General features: G+C 54.5%; 1 pseudogene; it reads left to right on the top strand.

Moving 5' to 3' along the window:
- The first annotated feature begins 2,500 nt into the window (after nt 1-2,500).
- LOC100348348 (myosin regulatory light polypeptide 9 pseudogene) lies at nt 2,501-3,056 on the top strand (annotated as a pseudogene).
- The last annotated feature ends 3,692 nt before the right edge of the window (nt 3,057-6,748 follow it).

Genomic DNA, 6,748 nt, shown 5'->3' with positions numbered 1-6,748 from the left:
CTCCCTTGTTTCTGGAATGAGCTTGGCCGGCTCACAGAGCCCCTCATTCACGAATTCCTTGAATTAAACCTTTGACCTGTTGGTATTTTCGTTTGGTGCAAGCCCTGTTCCTAACCTTAACAAAGTGACGCTTCGGACATGGCAGGGATTCCCCGCTGCTCCTGGCCCCGACGCAACGAGCAGGATCTCGCAGCTAGAGGAGACCCACGCACGGCATCTGTGCGGCGGGCACAGCGCCTGCGCCCCGCCTGGCTGCAGCCCCCTGCCTCCCAGACTCCTCCAACTCCGTGCTGATTGGCTGCCTCCTGCGGTCCCTGGGACTGCAAAGAACGAGCTGGGCCCTGGTGTCCCCCGGGAGCTGCAGAGACAGACAACAATAGTAAATACCTAAGCAAATGAGGAGTCCTGGAAGCAGTTCGTGGGAAACAGGATTAAGACGGCTGCAGATGTGGGAGTGCTGCACAGCCCGCGGCAGACTGCAAGCCCCTCGCACACCCCTCTGTGTGCCCCAGGTCGTCTCAGCATGACATCTAGTGTAACGCCTAATGCAGGGAAGTGCCGCGAGAGCAGTCGTTGGGCTGGGCAGTGGCTGGGGGCATCCATGGACGCAGGACCTGCAGTCGCGAAGGGCAGAGACCTTGTTCCCTGGTGACTTTCCCACAGCTTACCAGGCCTTGGCGCCCCAGCCCTACATCCTGTGTTAAAAGGCTGTGTAAGGGGGGCCGATGCTGTGGTGTAATGGGTAATGCCGCCACCTGTGGTGCTGGCATCTCATATGTGCGCCAGCTGCTTCACTTCTGAACCAGCTCCCTGCTGTGGCCTGGGAAAGCAGTGGAAGATGGCCCAAGTGCCTGGGCCCCTGCACCCACATGAGAGACCCAGAAGAAGCTCATGGCTCCTGGTTTCTGTCTGGCCCAGCCCCATTAAGGCCATTTGAGGAATGAACCAGCAGATGGAAGACCTCTCTCTCTCTGTCTTTCCCTCTCTCTATTTCTATAACTCTACCTTTCAAGTAAATAAAATAAATATTTTTAAAACATGCTATATGAACCCCAAAGTCTAACTGCTTCTTTGAGGTTCACCTTTTTTGTCCTGCGAAATCTCATGGATGTAAGTATTTTTAAAATTATGTGCATCTTCTCCTGCTACTCTGTTTTTGTTGGTTTAATTCACACAGGCTCCAGGAATTGAACATAAGAGGGTGGAGGAAAAGTGCTCCCCCAACCCAGAAGTTTCAATTCTCCATCCTCGATACATTTTGGCTGTCCGTGTTGTGGCCTGGGTGCTCCCTAACTTTGTCAGTGTGTTACTGATGCGTGTCCGGGTCGGGTGACAGAATGCAGTGGACACGTGTGGTACAGGTGTCCCCAGACTGTGCCAGGCTCCCCTTCTGACAGACGCCTGGCATCTGCTGGTGTTCGGGTTTATGCTACAGTCAGCAAACACGGCTGGCACAGCCAGCCAGAGAAACTGAAAACAACAGGCAGCCATGGCTTACACGGGACTCATTTTAGAATTTCTAAGTGCATGTGAGTGATGATTCATCCCACTTAAGCTCAAAGCTGTTTATTGGGCCATCTGGCTAAGCAAAATGTGAAAGACTTTGCCTAGTAGCCTGGAAACATGCCAAGGGTGAGGACAGAAGTGTTTTCCTCCACAGAGAGTGGAGGCCACGCGGGGTCAGCGCGCTGAGGGCAGGGCCGTCGCGCCTGAGTGAACCGTACAAGGTCTGCGCCTGTGGGGTTTGTTTTTTTTTTGGTAAAATGTCCCCCTTTTTTTCTTTTTCTTTTTTTTTTTTATCTTTTATTTAATGAATATAAATTTCCAAAGTACGTCTCATGGGTTACAATGGCTTTCCCCCCCATCCCCTTTTTTTCTTATTACAAAGCAATGCAACCCAAAGCAAGGGTTGCCAAAGAAAAAGATAAGTTGGATTTCATCAAAGTTAAACACATTTGTGCTTCAAAGGAAACCAAAAGAAAAGAAAAAGACGATGAGAAAACAGGAAAATACTTGCAAGCTGTGCCTGTGACACAGGTGTCCTTGGTCTGTTAGGTCAGCTGTGACCAAGTGCTGTGACGTACAGCCGTGGCGTCTCAGAGCTCTGCGTGCCAGCAGCTGGGGTTCCGACCAGGGCCATCTTGTGGGCTGCAGAAGGCTGCCTTCCTGCTGGGTGTGTGCTCACGGCTTTCCCCTGGGTGGGGGACTGGGGGAGACACACACACACACACACACACACAATCTTTTCCTCTTTCTAAAGGGGCACGCCCCCATGACCTGATAATCTAAAGCCATCACCTCCCAAGGGCTCCACCTCCAAACACTGTCACATCGAGTTGGAAGCTTCAACCTGTGAATGTGGGGCACACAATTCCAGACCAGCGAAGGGTCTGGCATTGGAAATATATTTGTCTCCGTGTGGCAAGGTGGTGGTGGCCGCAGCAAGCGCTTCCCCGAGGCTCTCTGGTTCTCACGCCTGTGTGGGGACTTCACCACCACCATGTCCAGCAAAAGGGCAAAGACCAAGACCACCAAGAAGGGCCCTCAGCGCGCCACGCCCAGTGTGTTTGCCATGTTTGACCAGTCACAGATTCAGGGTTCAAAGAGGCCTTCGGCGTGATTGATCAGAACCGAGACGGCTTCGTTGACAAGGAGGATTTGTTCATTGGGGAAAAACCCAACTGATGAGTATCTGGATGCCTTGACGCATGAGGCTCCAGGCCCCATCAGTTTCACCAGGTTTCTCACCGTGTTTGGTGAGAAGTTGAATGGCACAGACCCAGAAGATGTCATCAGCAATGCTTTTGCTTGCTTTGAAGAAGAAGCCGCAGGCACCGTTCGGGAGGACTACCTGAGAGAGCTGCAGACAACATGGGAGACCGGTTTACAGACGAGGAGGTGGACGAGCTCTGCAGAGAAGCGCCCACTGACAAAAAGGGAACTTCAATCACACTGAGTTCACACGCATCCTTAAACATGGAGCGAAAGACAAGGGTGACCGAGAGAACCTCGTATTCCAGCCAAATGGTCCTTGTTGCCACTTGGGGTATTTCTGAGATTTTTCTCTCAGCGCCTGCTGCATGCCCTTAGCTTTACAGCTTTTGCCTTTCTTGTTGTATTTATTCTCAGCCATTTTGGGCACATGTATCTTTATAATCAGACTGGAAATGGGACTTTTTGTCATTTTCAGATTAGAAAGTAGGGTAATTTAACTTACCAAACCCCCATAACTGCAGTCTCTACAGAGTTGATATATTTTTTCAGAGAAAGTTATCTATTGAATTTTTTCTGAGCCATCATTAAACTTTATGATAAAATAAAAAAATATATTTAAGGGGCTGGCACCGTGGCACAGTAGGTTAATCCTCTGCCTGCAGTGCCAGCATCCCCTATGGGCACCGGTTCTAGTCCCAGCCACTCCTCTTTCAATCCAGCTCTCTGCTGTGGCCCGGGAGTGCAGTGGAGGATGGCCCCAGTGCTTGGGCCCTGCACCCCATGGGAGACCAGGAGGAAGCTCCTGGCTCCTGCCTTTGGATCAGCGCAGCTCCAGCTGTTGCGGCCATTTAGGGAATGAACCAACAGAAGGAACACCTTTCTCTCTGTCTTTCTCACTGTCTGTAACTCTACCTGTCAAATAAATAAATAAAATATTTTAAAAATAATTAAAAAGAAAACAAAACTTAGAACTCAACAATAAAGACGCACTCGGAAACAGCCAGGGAGTAGGCCGCATGAAGCCGCAGCAGGACTGGCGCAGGCGGATGTGGGCGGGGCCTCCGGACCCCACCTCCAAGACAGGCTCAAGGGGAGGGCAGGGAGGAGGGCCTCAGCCACAACTGCGATCCGTGGTCCAACCTGGTGGGGAGATAAAGGGGGAGCGCAGCTGACTTGGGTACCTGGGTTCCCCCCCACCCCGCCAATGCCGCTCCCTCTCCCCGATCCTGGGAGCAGAAGCAGTGCCCACCCCCAGCCGGGAGCCCACCTGCTGTGTTCCTGAGTGGTTTTCTGGACCTCACTGAACCCGGGTGTCAAGAATTAAAACACGGCTAGGGGTTCTGAGCGCGGGTACTGAACAGACACGGTGCGTTCATTCCCTGGGGTTGCTGGTGGCAGCTGACCACAGACCGTGCTTCAAACCACACTAAGGTGTTTCTGAGTAGCTGTAAAGGCTGTGAGAGACTGGAGCTCAGGATCAGGTTCTGCAAGGTGGGGCTTTCTCTGCAGGATCAGGGGAGGACCCTCCCTGCCCCTTCCGGCTTCTGGGGGCTGCAGGCCTTCTGGGTCGTGGCCATCAGCCCAGTCCCTGCTGCTGACTTCCCATGGCCTCCCCTCCTCTCTGTGTCTTGCATTCTCTCTCTTAAAACAACACTTGCATTGGATTCCAGGCCCACCCACGTCAGGGGCTCCTTAAGCACCTCTGTAGATTAGGCAACGCCCATGCGTTCCAGGGGTTAGGTGTGTGCGAAAGTTGTGGCTGCGTCCGCCTGCCAGGGCTGCCATGAGAGCCACAGAGAGGACCGGAGGCCGCAGGCCAAGACGAAGGAGGAAGGCGTCGGCAGAGCTGGATTTTTCTGAGGCCTCGTTCCTTGGCTGCGTGATGGCTGGCTTCCCCTGTGTCTCCACGTGGCCTTTCCCGGGTCTGGGGGTCACTCTCGTGTCCAAGTTTCTTTATTTGAAAGCAGAGAGGAGAGAGAGGGAGGAGGAGGAGGAGGAGGAGGAAAGAGAGAGAGAGAGAGAATCTCCCATCTACCGCTTCATTCCCCAAATGCCTGCAACAAACAGTCAGGGCAGGGCCAGGCTGAAGCCAGGAACCAGGAGCTCCATCAGGGGCTCCCACATGGGTGGCAGAGGCCCAAAGGTGTGGTCTGCCACCTGCTGTCCCAGGCACCCCCATAAGGGATGTTTGTATCCCAGCCTGTGGCTCGACCCACTGAGCCACAATGCCAGCCGCCCTGGCTCCCACTAGATGAGTGTCAACTCCCGGGACCTCATTTTCACTTAATTACTTCTTAAAGGGCCCTATCTCTAAGTACCCTCCCATTTTGGGGTACCGGGGGTTAGGGGAAACACAACCCAGCCCATTATAGGGACGACCACTGGACCCATAACTCACAAAAGGATTGAATCCCCGAGGCCGGGAGCTCTTTTTGTCATCAGTGGTGGGGTCTGGGTCCAAGGCAGGGGTGGCCACCGGATGACCCCCACTGGCAAAGTATCCACAAGCTCACAGGCTCCGCCCCCACCAGCAGCGCCCACAGGTGGTGGAAACCCCACAACCTCTGACCCTGGCCCCCTAAGGACAAAGGCAGCTCCCGCAGCTGGGTGGCCTGCTGCCGAGGGGATAGGACAAGGGTTCTGCAAGCTTGTTTTGTTCTGCAGAGCTCCGTCCCTTAAAGGGAATTTCTTCAAGACGGTAGGAGTCTCCCTCCGCATGTTCTGATGAGCGAGCAGGCAGCACACCTGGGGGAGTCGCCGTTCTCCGGAGCTGAGTAAGGAACCCGACCCTCCCGGCTGCTGGGAAGGAGCCCGGGCCGAGGAGTTAAGCAAGTGGCCCTGAGGCAGGGCTTCCTGCTCCTGGGGGAGAGTGGACGGGTGAGAGGCCAGCAGGGACTTCGCGTCCCCAGCCGTGAAGTGGAGGTGCTGCCGGGGGCCTCGAGGCTCTGTCCCCAACCTCGTCCCTGTCCCCAACCTCATCCCTGCTGGCCTGACCACACCCCTCCTGCAGCCACCCAAAGCGAGCAGGCAGCATCATTCGCCAAAGGCCACTTTTTTTTTTAATTTTCAAAATTTTGATGTATTTGAGAGAGAGACAGAGGTAAACACAGAGACGGGGCTCCCATGCACTATTGCAGTGTCCAAACGCCCACAATGGCCAGGACTGGGCCGGGGCAGAGCTGGGCGCCGGGAAGGCAGTCCAGGTCTCCGATGGGAGTGGCAGGAACCCTCTGGTTGAGCTGTCTCTGCCGCCTCCCAGGTCTGCGATGTTGATGACCGCGGGAAGCTGGAATCAGGAGTCGGAGCCAGGAATCAAACCCAGTTACCTGATGCAGGACGCAGGCAACTTAGCTGCTGGGTTAAGTGCCCACTCCCAGACTGACTAAGGCCCATGGGGTGGCAGGGCCACAGAGGGGCTGGCCCTAGAGCCCAGGAATTTTGGCTCCTGGCTCCTGCAGGTGCCCCTGGTCCCTGGAGGCGGCTGGCTGGTCGGAAAACTTCAGCTGGTTCCTTGGAGATTTCAGGGCAGCCATACGGGGGAGCAGGAGTGCCACCCGCTTCCTCCCCCTCTCCATCTCCCCTGCAGCTCCAACACCAGGCAAAAGGAAGCCACAGGAGCAGACCTGGAGACTCCACGTTCCTTCCAGAAGGGCCGAGTGAGGACGCAGGTGCAGAGTCCCTCACTCTAGGGCACTGAAGCTGTCAGGGCCACACGGCAGAGCTGCGGCTCCAGTGCAGACCTGTTGAGTGGTGGGACTAAGTCCTTGAGCTGTCACCCGCTGCCTCCCAGGGTGCACTTTAGTAGGAAGCTGGAGCCAGAAGTGGAGCCAGGACGCTAACCCAGGCACTCCGATGCGGGGTGTAGCCGTCGCAAAGGCGTCAAACCAAACACCTGCTCCTGAATAGCCTTCCTACTTTATTCCTAGGTTTTCATTGTTGGGGTTTTGTTTGTTCGTTTGTATATTTATCCTGAATCTAGCCACCTAACCAGGCTTTCTCAGGGAAATGATTGGCACATTTTATAAAAGATTTT

The sequence above is a fragment of the Oryctolagus cuniculus genome, chromosome 11, assembly GCF_964237555.1.
Source record: "Oryctolagus cuniculus chromosome 11, mOryCun1.1, whole genome shotgun sequence".
In the NCBI taxonomy this organism is placed as follows: domain Eukaryota; kingdom Metazoa; phylum Chordata; class Mammalia; order Lagomorpha; family Leporidae; genus Oryctolagus; species Oryctolagus cuniculus.
Note: the sequence above shows the minus strand (reverse complement) of the source record. Positions and strands in the feature narration are given on the sequence as shown.